At 36.7% G+C, this 14,741-nt stretch overlaps 1 protein-coding gene across 1 annotated transcript in view; it reads left to right on the plus strand.

The window, feature by feature from the left end:
- The window catches only part of FBXL17 (F-box and leucine rich repeat protein 17), a 487,356-nt gene that overhangs the window by 1,985 nt on the left and 470,630 nt on the right, over positions 1–14,741 (plus strand). The gene's annotated exons all lie outside the window — the stretch shown is intronic.

A 14,741-nucleotide genomic window follows, 5' to 3' on the forward strand; every position in this document is an offset into this window, starting at 1 on the left:
ATAAATACAAACCTTCTTTTTCAGTGTGGGAGATATTTAATACCAGTCAAAAATAACCTAGAGAAGAATTTGGCTACTTTTATTGTTACTGCTGTAACTGTCATCAGTTACAAATGTTACTGTCACAAATACACTTTTTTTATTAGAGTTTTTGCACATTTATAATCATGTATGTTTAGATCTGTTTTACTGTGATATTAATTTCTTGTAAATAATATAGCCAGAGAATGGGAAAACATAACTTTTCCTTAAGTCAAAATGTAATGATTTAACTCTTACGGAGGTGTGCTTTCTGGAGGAGTAATTGCCTCTGTGGTCAGAGTGTGCATTTTAGGGCAGAGGGAACTTTCGTGAGTCCTTTAAATCAGCAAATGCCAAATATCAACAAATATTTGATATAGAAGTTTGATTGCTGTTTTGTTATTTTGCAAGTAAGACTGTTTAAAAACTAAAACAAAACCCAGGTACTTTCTGCTTTCCACCCAAATCATCATTTCAGGAGGCAGAGAACATTTTAATGAAAAAAAAAGTGCATGATCTCATAATAAAGAAAATTTCTATAGAATAAATTTTGCTAGAATAGATTATCTGGTAAAAACGTTTTTTCAAATTTTGCTGTGGACTGTTGAAAATTTGGTCTGAAGGATATTTGAATATTTTACTCGTTGGATTTGCCCTATTGTGTTGGAGTATTTATTTTAAAAAGGAGGTTTTCATTTTTTTTAGGATTTTATTTATTTGTTTGACAGAGACAAGAGAGGTAATACAAGCAGGGAGAGTGGGAGAGGGAGAAGCAGGCTTCCCTCGGAGCAGGGAGTCCAATGCGGGGCTGGATCCCAGGACGCTGGGATCATGACCTGAGCTGAAGGTAGATGCTTAATGACTGAGCCACTCAGGCACCCTGTGTTGGAGTATTTAGACATGTTAGGTAGATTTCCTTGTATTAGAAACTTGAATGAAGATTCTGTGCGTGTCTCATAGTGGCATTCAGCACAAAGTGAGTTGGACTATTGGAATGAATTGAAATTGAGGTTTTTCAGTGTTTACCAATCCATTCCAACTTTTAGGAATAGGGCTTTTGGTGGTAGAGGCTCTGTCAACATAGATTTTGTTCATTGTTCTGTCCTGTCTCCTAAGTGCAGTGGCTGGTATTTAGCAGCTCTGTGTAAGTATTTATGAACAAATGAGTGGCTAGGTGTTTAGGAAGTCTGGGCTGATACTCTGGGTGAATATGCCATGCCACTAAGAGAAGCCTCTAAGAAATGCTTATATCCTGACCTGAGTTGTTGTTTGAGCCACAGTAAAAACCGTGTGATGGTGAAAAGGTTCTGGCTCAATTTTTGCTGAGAACTGGAGGTGTTTGGTTTGTAGAAGAGAAGACTTTGGGAGCCTTGACAGTGTTTTTATTATTTAATTTAATTAAATTAATTAATTTACATGTTTTTTTAAAGATTTTATTTATTTGAGGGAGAGAGAGAGAGAGCACAAGCAGCGGGAGGGGCAGAGGAAGAGGGAGAAGCAGGGAGCCCGACTCGGGGCTCGATCCCAGGACCCTGAGATCGTGACCTGAGCTGAAGGCAGACGCTTAACCGACTGAGTCACCCAGGCGCCGTATGATGATGTGTTTATAGTACAAGAAGAATTGTTGCATAGAGAGGTACAAATCCATCACCTCTATTGGAAAAATTCTTAGAAAGCATGCACTTCATCCCTAATAATGGGTCACTAGCCTTTATACAGTCATATTGCTGTATCTTTTGTACCAGAAGTTACTGTAGTTGTAAAAAAGGGGGGGGGGAGGAGGATGTGGAGGAGGGAGAGTTTGGAGGAGAAATGTAAAGAAATGTGATTTAAAGGTTGTTTTTAAGGAAAATTACCAACTTTTTCCAGGTAATTTTTTTTTCCAGGCAAAAAGCAAAAGCAAAAAAACCCAAAACAAAACAAAAAAAAAAACAACAAAAAAAAACAAAGAAAAACCCAAAAAACCCACCTGAATTCTTTTTATGGAAGTTCATAGGGCAGATTTTTGGTTCAATATCAAAAAGATTATCTTTTTAAATTTTATGTTTACGTAACTTGCCTTAAAACATTAAAATAATGCAGGTAGGGCAAAGTTTGCCTAGATTCATCCCTACCTTCTCCTTTAGTTTCCTCTCTAGAGGTAACTAACCACTGTTACCAGTTTAGATTGTTCTTCTAGACCTGCTCTGTAGAGTACAGTAGCTTAAAGTAGTTAAAATTAAATCAAATTTAAAATTCAGTTTCTCAGTCACAGTAGCCACATTTCAGGGATTAGTAGTCACGTGTGATTGGCTGCTACCATACTGGACTGTGCAGATCCAGAACATTTCTGTCATTGTAGAAAGACCTGCGTAAACCTTCATAGCCTTTTTTCATAAATGGCACCAAAATGTACATGTTGTGATTTTTTTGTTAATAGTATGGTTTGGAAGTCTTTCCTTATTAGTAAGTAGTGTACATTGTTTCCTTCACACTTTTTTTTTTTTTTGTAAAAGATTATTTATTTAAGTAATCTCTATAGCCAACCTGGGGGCTTGAACTCACAACACTGAGATCAACATCTGCATGCTCTACTGACTTAGCCAGCCAGACGCCCCTTCCTTATTCTTTTTAACTGCTGCATAGTATTCCATAGTGTCATACCATACTGTATTTTTCTATTATTGAATGGTTCCAACTTATTGCTGCTACCAAGAGTGCTAATAGATGTTTTTTGTGCATATATAGTCATTTTTTTTTTTTTAGGGTAGATTTCAAGAAGGTGGAATTTTATTTATTTATTTATTTATTTATTTATTTATTTATTGAAGATTTTATTTATTTATTTAACAGAGATAGAGACAGCCAGCGAGAGAGGGAACACAAGCAGGGGGAGTGGGAGAGGAAGAAGCAGGCTCATAGCGGAGGAGCCTGATGTGGGGCTCGATCCCATAACACCGGGATCACGCCCTGAGCCGAAGGCAGACAGTTAACCGCTGTGCCACCCAGGCGCCCCAAGAAGGTGGAATTTTAGAGTTGAAGGATGTGTACATTTGGAAATTTAGAAAATCCTTTCTAACAGCAAGAACTGTGCAAAAACAGAATGAATTCTTTCTTGAAATAGTGAGCTTCACTGGAGATCATAATTTAACTTCAGAACAGAAAGAGACCTTTGAGATCTGGTTACTCTCCACTTCTTTTGCATGAAAAAACAGGCCTGGAGAAGTGAAATGGCTTATCCCAAGACATTTTGGATAGTGAAAGGCAGACCCTGGACTGGAACCCCTCTCAATGTTTGCAGGCCTAGAAATCTTTTCAATGTATTATGAAAAAGGGTCTCAGCAATCTTCTTTCAGAGATTTTATGAAAGAGATTCCTGAATTGGGGGTGGCAGGGAGGAGCTTACAGCAGACAACTTCTAAGCTATTATGAGTCAGAGGCTAATTTTATAATTGGGTCTGTAGGGTTGAATTGTGGTCTTTAAATATAAGAAATCTGAGAAGTAGGGAATGTCTCTTCAAAGGTCATCTGTGGGAATAGTATTTTCTGAAGGACTTAAACCTGTTACAGTTGATCTTTGGTTTATGGATTGCTTTGGATCAACTAAGGTAGCTTCAGTCTTTGATACCTGTTGCCTTTATAACTTAAAGCAATCCTGCCTTGTGATATCACAATTAAATTTTTATATTGTGGAGCCACTATGCAACAGTTTTACCAAATGATAGAAGTGGAATACTTTTCTTTAAGTGTTACTATTTGAGTAACTGGTATTTTGAGATCTGTATTTAATATTTAGAGACTTTGTGTGCTTTATGTTTAGACACCTTGCTCTCTGTCAGCAGACCTGTTTCTTTCCAAAGGAAACCTGGTGAGAGATCCAGAATCTATCAACATAGTTAGAAATCTGCTGCACCATGGGTGTACCCCTGATAATGTGTTAGTAGGTATTAAATCTTGATTTTTACAGCTCTGTTGCTAACAGATTGCTTTAGTCATCAAGAAAGAATTTTACAAGAGAAATGTGCTTTGGGGAAGGCTTATGTACTTGATCTGTTTTTTTGTTTTGTTTTTATTATTTATTTATTTATTTTTAAAGATTTTATTTATTTATTTGACAGAGATAGAGACAGCCAGCAAGAGAGGGAACACAAGCAGGGGGAGTGGAAGAGGAAGAAGCAGGCTCCTAGCGGAGGAGCCTGATATGGGGCTCGATCCCATAATGCTGGGATCACGCCCTGAGCGGAAGGCAGACGCTTAACAGCTGTGCCCTCCAGGCGCCCCTTGTTTTTGTTTCTTAGATATGAAAATAAGGACGAAAGCAATGGAAATGGTAGGCAAAGAAAAAAGTAATACTGCTTTTTAAAGCTTTGAATGTAGATTACTGGTGGGTAAGAGCAACTAAGTTATATGTAGCATTTCATGAATGCTTCACTTACTACTCCAGTACCAGATAACCTCTAGAATGTGTATCTCTGCGGTTGTAGGGATGAGTTTAGTCAACTCTGAAACGGAATGTTGTTAGGAAGTCACGTTCAAGATTTTTCTTTGTTGAAGAATGCCGAGTAATCTTGATTAACTTAGGCCACAAAAGGTGAGATTTGTTTTCTTCTTATCTTGAGAGGTCTATAAATTTTGATGCCTTGTAATGAGTAGCTGTCAAGGGAATAACCCTGAGCCTTTGTTTTGTTTTTGTTTTTGCCAGCTTTGGGATACCAAGTTGTATATATGATAGGGAATATAAAAAGATAAGTGAAGGCATATATGAAAGCATTTAATATTAGCATAATAGTTTCCTAAAAAGTTGCTTAATTTTGGCTGAATGTCATATTATGTTTGTCAAGAGTCTTGCCCAAGTTGGGAGCCAAGTGGTGTGCTAAGAGCATCTACGTGGAGGAGGAAGCTAGAGTGGTGATGGGTGATTGGTTACATACATACATACATACATACATACATATATTTCCTAGCTCTGTCCACTTGAGAGGACCTTAGAGAAGCAATGCCCAATAACACTGTGTGCACTTAGCATCCAGATCTTAGCTTCTAAAAACCATTCTCTGCTAAAATGAATCAGTGTTTTAGGAGAAATTGCTGATTACAGAGCTGGTACCAGGGAAGTACAGGATGAGCCTAGAATATTTTGTCCTAGAGCATAAGGTAGTGCTCAAAGAATAAGGGATATATGTCAGAAGGACACATTGTTTCATAGTATCTCCTCCCAAAATACTTAAAAAGTTTTGTGTTGTTGAATTCTGTGACTGGCTTCAGAATAAAACTTAATCTTGTGTACATTTCATAATACTCTACTGTAGAGTAGCACTCTGTAGTAATAGTTTAGATTTTATAAGTTTGCTGTGCTTTAAATTTTAATAATTAAATTGTGAGAAATTATTTTAAATTATAGATTAGGAAATAGTTTTAGAGTCTGTGACTTGCCTGTGGCTGTGTGGTTAGAAAAGTACCAGAAATATGTTTTGTGCCTGTTTTTCTAAGTGGTGCTTTATTCAAGAGACTATTTAGTAAATGTTGCTTTCAAGCTCTTGGCAGGTAGTATAAGTAGAATATTTAAGAGGCAAGGTATGATATACATGGAAAAAAATTGAAAAGGGCAGAAAAGTTGAACTTGGTTGTAATAGTTAATTCTGAGAAGATTGCAAAGAGGGAATCTATCTGAATCTAAAGGATAGTATCTGCTTAGTAATTTATTATAACATGTTATGTTTGTATATGTGCATGTATGTTTTCTCAGGAGTTCAAAGATTCTGGGAAGAAAAATGATAGAATGATAGAAATGTAGAGCTTGTGAATGTTTTTTTAAAAAAACAGCTATATTGATATTTAATTTACTCATTTTAAGTATTACAGTTTGAGGTTTTTGGTTTTTTTTTTAAGATTTTTATTTATTTATTTGAGAGAGAGAGAGAGGGCACACGAGCAGGGGGAGGGTCAGAGGGAGAAGCAGACTCCTCACTGAGTGGGGAGCCCAACGTGGGGCTCAATCGATTGCCAAGATGCTGGGATCATGACTTGGGCCAAAGGCAAATGCTTAACCAACTGAGCCGCTTAGTCGCCCCTACAGTTTGAGTTCTAATAAGTGTTTAGGTTGTACAACCATCATTATCCAGTTTTAGAACACCTCAAATAGTTTCCTTGTGCCTCTTTGCAGTCAATTTTTGCTCACACACCTAGCCCCAGGCAAACCCTGATTTGCTTTCTGCCTATATAGTTTTGCCTTTTCTAGAAATTTCATATAAATGGCATCATACAATATGTAATCAAGAATATTGTGGGTTTTTTTTTTTCTTTTAAGAGTTCATTTATTTATTTGACACAGACAGAGAGCACAAGCAGGGGGACCAGAGGGAGAGGGAGAAGGAGGCTCCCCACTGAGCAGGGAGCCTGACACGGGGCTTGATCCCAGGACCCCGGGATCATGACCGAGCTGAAGGCAGACGCTTAACCAACTGAGTCACCCAGGTGCCCTAAGAATATTGTGTTTTATCTTGAATACCTCTGTATCTCTCATGACACCTAGCATAGTCCATGACACAACAGGAATCAATATAAAATAGCTACACAGATTTACTTCTTTTCAGGTATTATTTCTATAACTTGCATGCCATCTGCTTACTCATAAACTTTTACAATAATATTTGATAGCAGATAAGATCTCCTTATCAAAATTTAGGTGGCCAAATGTGGGTATTAGCTTTGTTGATTTTGAAGCACTCTGAGGTTCTGTGGGGTAGATATGACCAAGTGTTAAACAACAATGTGTTTTCCGGAAGGTTTTTTTTTTTTTTTTTTCAAGATTTTATTTATTTATTTGACAGAGAGAGAGAGACAGCCAATGAGAGAGGGAACACAGACAGGGGGAGCATGAGAAGAAGAAGCAGGCTCCCAGTACATGAGCCTGATGTGGGGCTCGATCCCAGGACTCTGGGATCACGCCCTGAGCCAAAGGCAGACGCTTAATGACTGAGCCACCCAGGCGCCCCTCCGGAAGTTTTTTTAGTCTGAATTATCTTCTGAAATTTTACACTGATGCCCTGCTCAAAAATAGAATCTTTTAAGGCTCAGGAATATTCACGTGTTGCTGGTAGTGATTATTTCAGATTATATCTGTAATATCATTTGTACCTTTTCTGGTAATTCATATTTTAGTTGTGTTTTCCAGATCTGCCACTAAAGATAAAGAATATTAAGTTTATTTTCAACCCAGGTCCTGATTAGAAATCACTGCTGTTTCCCAGTATCCATTCTCCTCATATTCTTTTTAGTAATGGAATTTACCATGCTCTAGCTTGGCACATGATCACCTAATTAAAGGCTGTTTCTCAGCCTTTCTTGTAGGTTGGTGCAGCTCTGTGACTAAATGTTAGGTAGTAGAGTATGAGTGGAAGTAATGTGTACAACTTCTTAGTCATACCATAAAAGCAGCTGCTTGCCCTTTGCTTCCTCTTCCCTTTTTCAGGGCTAGACCGCCTGGGTTGTAAGAATAAGCCATCTTCCACTCTGTAGCTGAAGGCAGTGATGGCAGAGCAACAAGGTACAAAATGATAGATCCCTGGATCTTCGACATCCTTAGAATACCTGCACCCACTTAGTTTGAATTTCTCTCATGTTCAAACTATTGCTAACAGGTGTGTGTTAAAGTAAGCAATTTCCTGGCTTGATGCAAGTGATATCCCAGTTTTTTTCAGTGTTCTTCTTCCCCTTTATGGTTTTCTTTATTCAACAAAAATGTTCTTACAGTGCGGTCCTTGACAGACCAACATTCTCTTTCTTTAGCCTTTGAAATACTCTTTCTCTTGAATCTCTCAAATTATCCAAAGATAATTCAGAAATGGCTTTGACTATATAATCTTAAAGCCAGTGACTGCATCTCAAGTTGTAGTGTCTCTTACAGAAACCCAGGTACATGTGCACAAATGCTGCTTAAATGAGTTAAGAAGATAGTTTGGAGGCAAGTAGTTACTTTCTCAGGAGTTAAGATTTGGGCGAGAGGCCATTTTAATGACAGAAAGAAAAGCAGAGGGATTTAAATATTGTGTTAGATATCTATTTTTATGTAACAAATTAAGCCAACACTTAGCAGTTTAAAACCACAAATTTTATTATTTCATATATTCTGTGGGGTAATAATTCCTTTGAGACTTAGATGGGTCCCATTTGATTCAGGGTCTCTTAAGAGGCTGTATTCAGGGTGTTGACTGGAGCTACTGAACTGGAGCTCAAGAATTCCTGTCCTCCAAACTTGTGAAATTGTTGTCAGGCCTTAGGTCCTCATTGGCTGTTGGCTACATGCTTAAGTTCCTTGCCATGTCCTGTGGGTTCTCCATAGGGCTAATAGCAGCATGGCAGCTCACTCCTCCCAGAGCAACAAATCCAAGAACACCCAAAAATGGAAACCATGTTGTTGTTGTTGTTGTTTTTTAACCTAATCCCAGAAGTAACATCCTATCAGTTTGCCATACTCTGTTCATTAGAAGTGAGTTAGTCATTAAATCCAGCTCACACTCCAGGAGAGGATTATACAAGTGTAAATAAATATCAGGAGGTGAGTTCATTGGGGGCTATTGTGCAGGTTGCCTACCATAAACAGTATGCAAAGATCTATTATATATGCATTGGAATATCAGCTTAATATTTTGCCGTTTTATTTTTATCTATCTTTTCTGGTACCCGTTTTATCTACCCATCACCCACTTACTAGATTTCCTTTCAGCTGGATAACTAAAACTCATGGAAATCCACCTAGATTTAGTCATCTGTGGATTATAACAATCATCTCACTTTAACAAAAGAGAAAACTAATGTTCAAAGAAAGTACAATCCAAAGTTAGATATATTTTAAACAAGTGCTTCTTGGTTCTAGTGACCATGTTCTACATAACTTCTGATTGTTAAGGGACAGATTAGCCCTTTAAAACCGCGTAGTTCTTTAACCTTAAACAAATGGTCTGTGTTCCCTGAGTGTTTATTTTTTCATCTTATAAAATGAGGAGGATGAGCATAAAAATAACCACAAAAGAGGGACTTCCAGCTATAGCTTCAGGAAGAGTTTGGTGAATCCTCACCACAAAAAATAAAGTAAAACTAGGCAAAACTGCTTACAACTATTTGGGCTTTGGAAGTTGACGAAGGCAGAAAAAATTTGAGAACCATTTATTCTTAGGAAAATGGCTAGTGCTTTAAGAATGGTTGATGTCTACAGCATTTTTGCATTCCCCAGTTCCTTTGGCAAGAGCCAGAGTTTGGGAAACCAGCAGCCTTGCTGCCAGAGGCTAAGTCAGTTTGTGGCAACAAGTAAAAACCTGTATTTGTCAACTTAAAGTGATGAACTTGATAGGATACAAATTGTGAAAACTCACATATTTGCAAGTGTTAGGTTTTGGTGCCAAATGGGATGGGTCAGGGAATTTAACAGGGAGACCTTGGAAATGAGAAAACCATAAAGGGATAAGCTCTCCACATATCCTTCATTTACTGTGAAACCATGCACATGTACAAGGGAGACCTGAAGTGTCTAGCAGTAGGCAAGGACCAAGGCAGACTTGAGAATTGGCTAAGCCTTGAATGTGCTCTTCCCATCCCATGCACAGATTGAAGAACAGGTTTGAGATGTGTGAGCATGCCTTTGTATGACTTTGAGATAACTAGCTGAAAACTAAGCTATATAGACATAGGGTAATCTCCTTAGGAAGCCAGAGTAAAAAAATATGTGAGTATTAAAACCTGAGCAGAGACATCAACCTTGAAGGGGACATAGATCCCACAGTTTAAGGCCAGGAAAATTAAAATGTCAAAAAAATTCTGGCGGTGGCTGGCTGGCTCAGTTGGTAGAGCATATGACTCTTGATCTCAGGGTTGTGAGCCTACCTCAGGGCTCGAGCTCATGACCCTGAGATCAAGACCTGAGCTGAAATCAAGAGTCGGATGCTTAACTGATTGAGCCGCCCAGGTGCTCCTAAAATGTCTAGGTTTTTTTTTTAAAGATTTTATTTATTTATTAGAGAGAGAGCATGAGCGAGAGGGAGAAACAGACTCCCCACTGAGCAGGGAGACTGACACGGGGATCAATTCCAGGATCCCAAGATCGTGACCTGGGCTGAAGGCAGACACTTAACTGACTGAGCCACCCAGTTGCTCCTAAAATGCATAGTTTTTAACAGAAAGCTATGAGACACGTCAAGAGACAGAAAAATGTGACCTATACTGAGAGAAAAGAAAGTAGTTAATAGAAAATAACTCTGAGTGGGCTCAGATACCAAACTTAAAAGATAAAACTATAAACATGTTAAAAAAATAGAAGGAAACATTCAAATTATAGCAAAAAATATGATGACACTGACTCAACAAATTGTGAATCTCAGTACAAAGAAATGTAATCTATAAAAAGAGTATTTCATTTTCTTGGTGTTATTATAAATGGGAATGCTTTCTTAATTTCCATTTTTGAATTTTTCATTGTTAATGTCTGGAAATTTTTGCTTATTCAAATTTCTTTTTGTGTTCTTTAGGATTTTTTTATATATAAGATCATGATATCTGTTAATAGAGAACATTTTAATTCTTCCTTTCCTGGATGCCTTTCATTTCTTTTTCTTGTACAGTCACCCAGGTTGGAATCTCTAGTACAATGGAGAGAGCAGACATCCTTGTCTTGTTCCTCATCCCAGGGGGAAAATGTTCTGTCTTTCACCATCAAGTATAATGTTAGCTTTGTGTTTTTAATAGATGTGCCATCTATCAAGTTAAGGAAGATTCCTTTTATTTCTAGTTTTCTGAGTATTTTTATCAAGAAAGGGTATTGGATTTTGTTCAATGGTTTTTCTGCATCTATTGAGATGGCCATTAAAAAAAAAAACTTTCATAACATCTAAAAGTACTGAGAGGAAGATAGCGCTGTGTATAAATGGAACTGTATTTCAAATGATTCACGGCTTCAAAGATAATGGATTTTAGAGAATACTGAACCAACATTTTTATAGTGATGAGTGGAAAAAAAGAACACAAAAAACCAAACTGTCAACCCAGAATTCTGTATACAATCAACAGTTGTCTTAGGAAAAAAAGAAACAAAGAAACAAGATTATACGTCATGAATAAAACCTGAGAAAATGTTCATCAACTCATTTGCACTATAAGAAGTGGTAAAAGATGTATGTTAGGTTGAAAAGCAGTGAAACAGATGGAAACTTGTATATTCCAGAAGGAATGAAACCATCAAAAATGCTATTGCATCTGCCTTCTTGATCTACTGGAGGAGGGGGTGGAATTCATAGGTACTAAAATAAAAATTTGGTATCAAAAAAACTTCATTTTATTAATATGGTGTGTTAAATGGATTTATTTCTACATTTGGACCACTTTTGCATTCCTGGGGTAAATCCTACTTGGCCGTGGTATATAATCCTTTTAATATGTACTGGATTCAGTTTGCTAATATTTTGTTGAAGATTTTTGCATCTGTATTCATAAGGGACATTATTGGTCTGTAGTTTTCTCGTGATGCCTTTGTTTGCCTTTGGTATCAGGGTAAACCTCATAGAATGAGTTAGGAAGTGTTACCTCATCCTGCAGTTTGGAAGAATTTAAGGATTAGTCCTAGTTCTTCAAATGTATCACTAATTATTTCCTCTGTTCCTTGGCTTTTCTTTATTGGAAGTTTTTAAATTACTGATTTAATCTCTTTACTTCTTATAGTTCTATTCAGATTTTCTGTTTTTTCTTGAGTCAGTTCTTTTGTAGTTTGTATTCTTCTAGGAATTTGTTCATTTTATCTAGGTTATTTAGTTGGCATGGTATTCTAGAATTCTTTTTCTGTAAGGTTGGCAGTGATATCTCTATTTTCATTCATGATTTTAGTAACTTGAGTGTTCTCTCTTATTAGTCTGGTAAAGGTTTGTCAGTTTTGTTGATCTTTCCAAGGATTTAGCTTCTGTTTTCCTTGTTTCTATTATTTTTCTCATCTATATTTTTTATTTGCTCTGATTTTTAATTTCTTCCTTCTGCTTGGCCTGTATTTAGTTTCCTCTTCTTTGTGTAGATCTGTAAGGTAGAAGGTTAAGTTATTGGTTTGAGATCTTTATTCTTTTTAATATAGTTATTTACAGCTATATTCCATAAATTTTGGGATATTGTGTTTTTGTTTTCATTTATCTTAAAATATTTTTTATTTTTCCCTCTGATTTCTTCTTGCTAATTGATTGTTTTCAAGTGTGTGGTTTAATTTCCATACATTTCCAGATTTCCTTTTGTTACTGATTTCTAATTTCATTCCATTGTGGTCAGAGAAGATATTTTATATGATTTCAGTCTTTTTATTGAGACTTGGTTTGTGGCTAACATACAGTTTATCCATGTTCACTTGAGAAGAATGTATATTCTGTTGTTGGGTGGAGTGTTGTATAAAATATCTGTTAGGCCTAATTGGTTTAAGTGTTCAGATTTTCAGTTTCCTCATTTATCTTCTGTCTGGTTGTTTTATCCATTATTGAAGTGGAGTGTTAAAGTCTCTGAGTTTTGTAGAACTGTTTATTTTTCCCTTCAGTTCTGTCAGTTTTTGATTCATCTATTTTGGATGAATCTATTGGTACATGTATAATTCTTACATCTTTTTTAGTGGATTTACCCTTTTATCATTCTGTAATTTTTTGGTCTCTTGTAACAATTTTTGTTTTAAAGTCTATTTTGTCTGACATTAGTGTGGACACTACAGTTCTTTTTTGGTTATTATTTGAACAGAATACATTTTTCCATCTTTTTACTTTTAACCCATGTGTGTCCTTGGATCTAAAGTAAGTCTCTTGGACACAATGTAATTTGATCATCTTTTTGTTCCATCCCTTCATTCTCTGTTTCTAAATTGGAGAGTTCAGTGTTTTTATATTTGATGTAAATACTGATAAGGAAAGACTTCTGCCATTTTCTTATTTGTTTTCTCTGTCTTACACTTTTTCTTCATCAATTCCTCCATTGCTACTTTTTGTATTAGATATTTTTAGTGTACTGTTTTGATTCCCTTCTCTTTTCTTGTAGTGTGTGTGTGTGTGTGTGTGTGTGTGTGTGTATTTAATTACTTTCTTAATATTGGCTGTGGGGTTATAATTAACATCATAATTTATAACAGTCTAGTTTGAATTAATACCATTCTGTTGATCTTGAGCCTATTGTTGGTAGTATCCCCTGTCAGAAATGCCTGTAGTGTTTGCCTAGGCACATATTACTTATGGCATGCTCCACAGACATTTCGTCTACCACGACCCCTATTTATAGCTGGGCCAGGTCTTCTGGTTCTTCTTATGACATGTAGCACACCAAGCACCATCTAGCCAGGTTGAAGGTAGAGAGAGAGAGAGCATGAGCGAGCAGTGCTGGGGGCTCTGCCTTTATTAGAGTCCAAGGGTGGAGTGTTTAGGGTTTTGCAGGTTTACTCTCTATTGGCTAATTTAAAGCAGAAAAGCAGGAATTAGGGCATGAGAAGGGAGAAACAGGGTCACTCAAGCAGTCAGTTATCTAGGTTACGTGGGGTTTTCTGAAAGAGAGACCTTACTGGGTGGTGGTAGCCTAGTTCCTTATGTGGTTGTTTTTTTTAGTAGCTGTGTCATACAGCTGGCAATATCTTTATTCAAGATAAATTTTTTTTGAAGTGAATATCATGGCAATTAAAAGCTTAATATTAGACATACTACAATCAAAAAAGCTTATTGTCAGACACTTAAACTACAAATACCAATGTAGTTTCAATGGTATATAAAACCTTTGTTCCTATATTTATGTTGTTATTGTCACAACTCAGACTTTTATGTGCTTTGCGCCCATTCATATAGATTTATGATTATTATTTTATACAGTTGCCTTTTCAATAATATAGAAAATAAAAGGCGTAGAAGCCCAAAATACATTAATTCTGAATTTTACATTTACCTATGTAAATACCTGTCTTTATTGGTGTTTTTATTTCTTCCTGTGGTTTCATTTCAGCCTGAAGAGGTCCCTCTAGCATCTCTTACAGTTAGCTCTACTAGTGTCACACTCCCTCAGTTTTTGTTTATCTGGAAATATTTTAATTTCTCCATCATTTTTGAAGAATAGTTTTGCCAGATATCGAGTACTTTTTTCAGCACTTTAAATGTGTTATCTCATTGCCTTTTGGCTTACATAGTTTCTGATGTGAAATCAGTTGTTAACCTTATTGAGAATCGTTTGTACATGATGAATTGCTTTTCTCTTGCTGCTTCCAGGGTTCTCTGTCTTCTGACAATTTAATTATCATGTGTCTGGGTGTAAAGTCTTTGAGTTAATCTCATTGGTGTTCATTGAGTTTATGAATGTCTAGATTTATGTCTTTCATCAGGTTTGTCAGGGAACAGCATTGTTTTGTTTATTTTTAAACATTTTTTAAAGATATTATTTATTTGAGAGAGAGCATGTGAGAGTGTGCACAAATGGTGGGGGGGGGGCAGAAGAAAAGGGAGAAGCAGAATCCCCACTGAGCAGGAAGCCTGACATGGGGCTCGATTCTATGACCTGAGCTGAAGGCAGACATTTAACCGACTAAATCACCCAGGTGCCCCAGCGTTGTTATATTTAGACTGAAATTTCTATCTTACCTTCCTGTGATTACAGTTTTGGCTCAGTTTTTACCGTACTGTTTTGGGTTTCTTCTGTACATGTGTAGCTTTGTGGTTGACTTGGGATTTTTGTCACTTTATACACAGAGTTAGGGGTCTTCTTTT

Source organism: Ursus maritimus, unplaced genomic scaffold (genome assembly GCF_017311325.1).
Source record: "Ursus maritimus isolate PB19 unplaced genomic scaffold, ASM1731132v1 scaffold_5, whole genome shotgun sequence".
Lineage (NCBI taxonomy): Eukaryota > Metazoa > Chordata > Mammalia > Carnivora > Ursidae > Ursus > Ursus maritimus.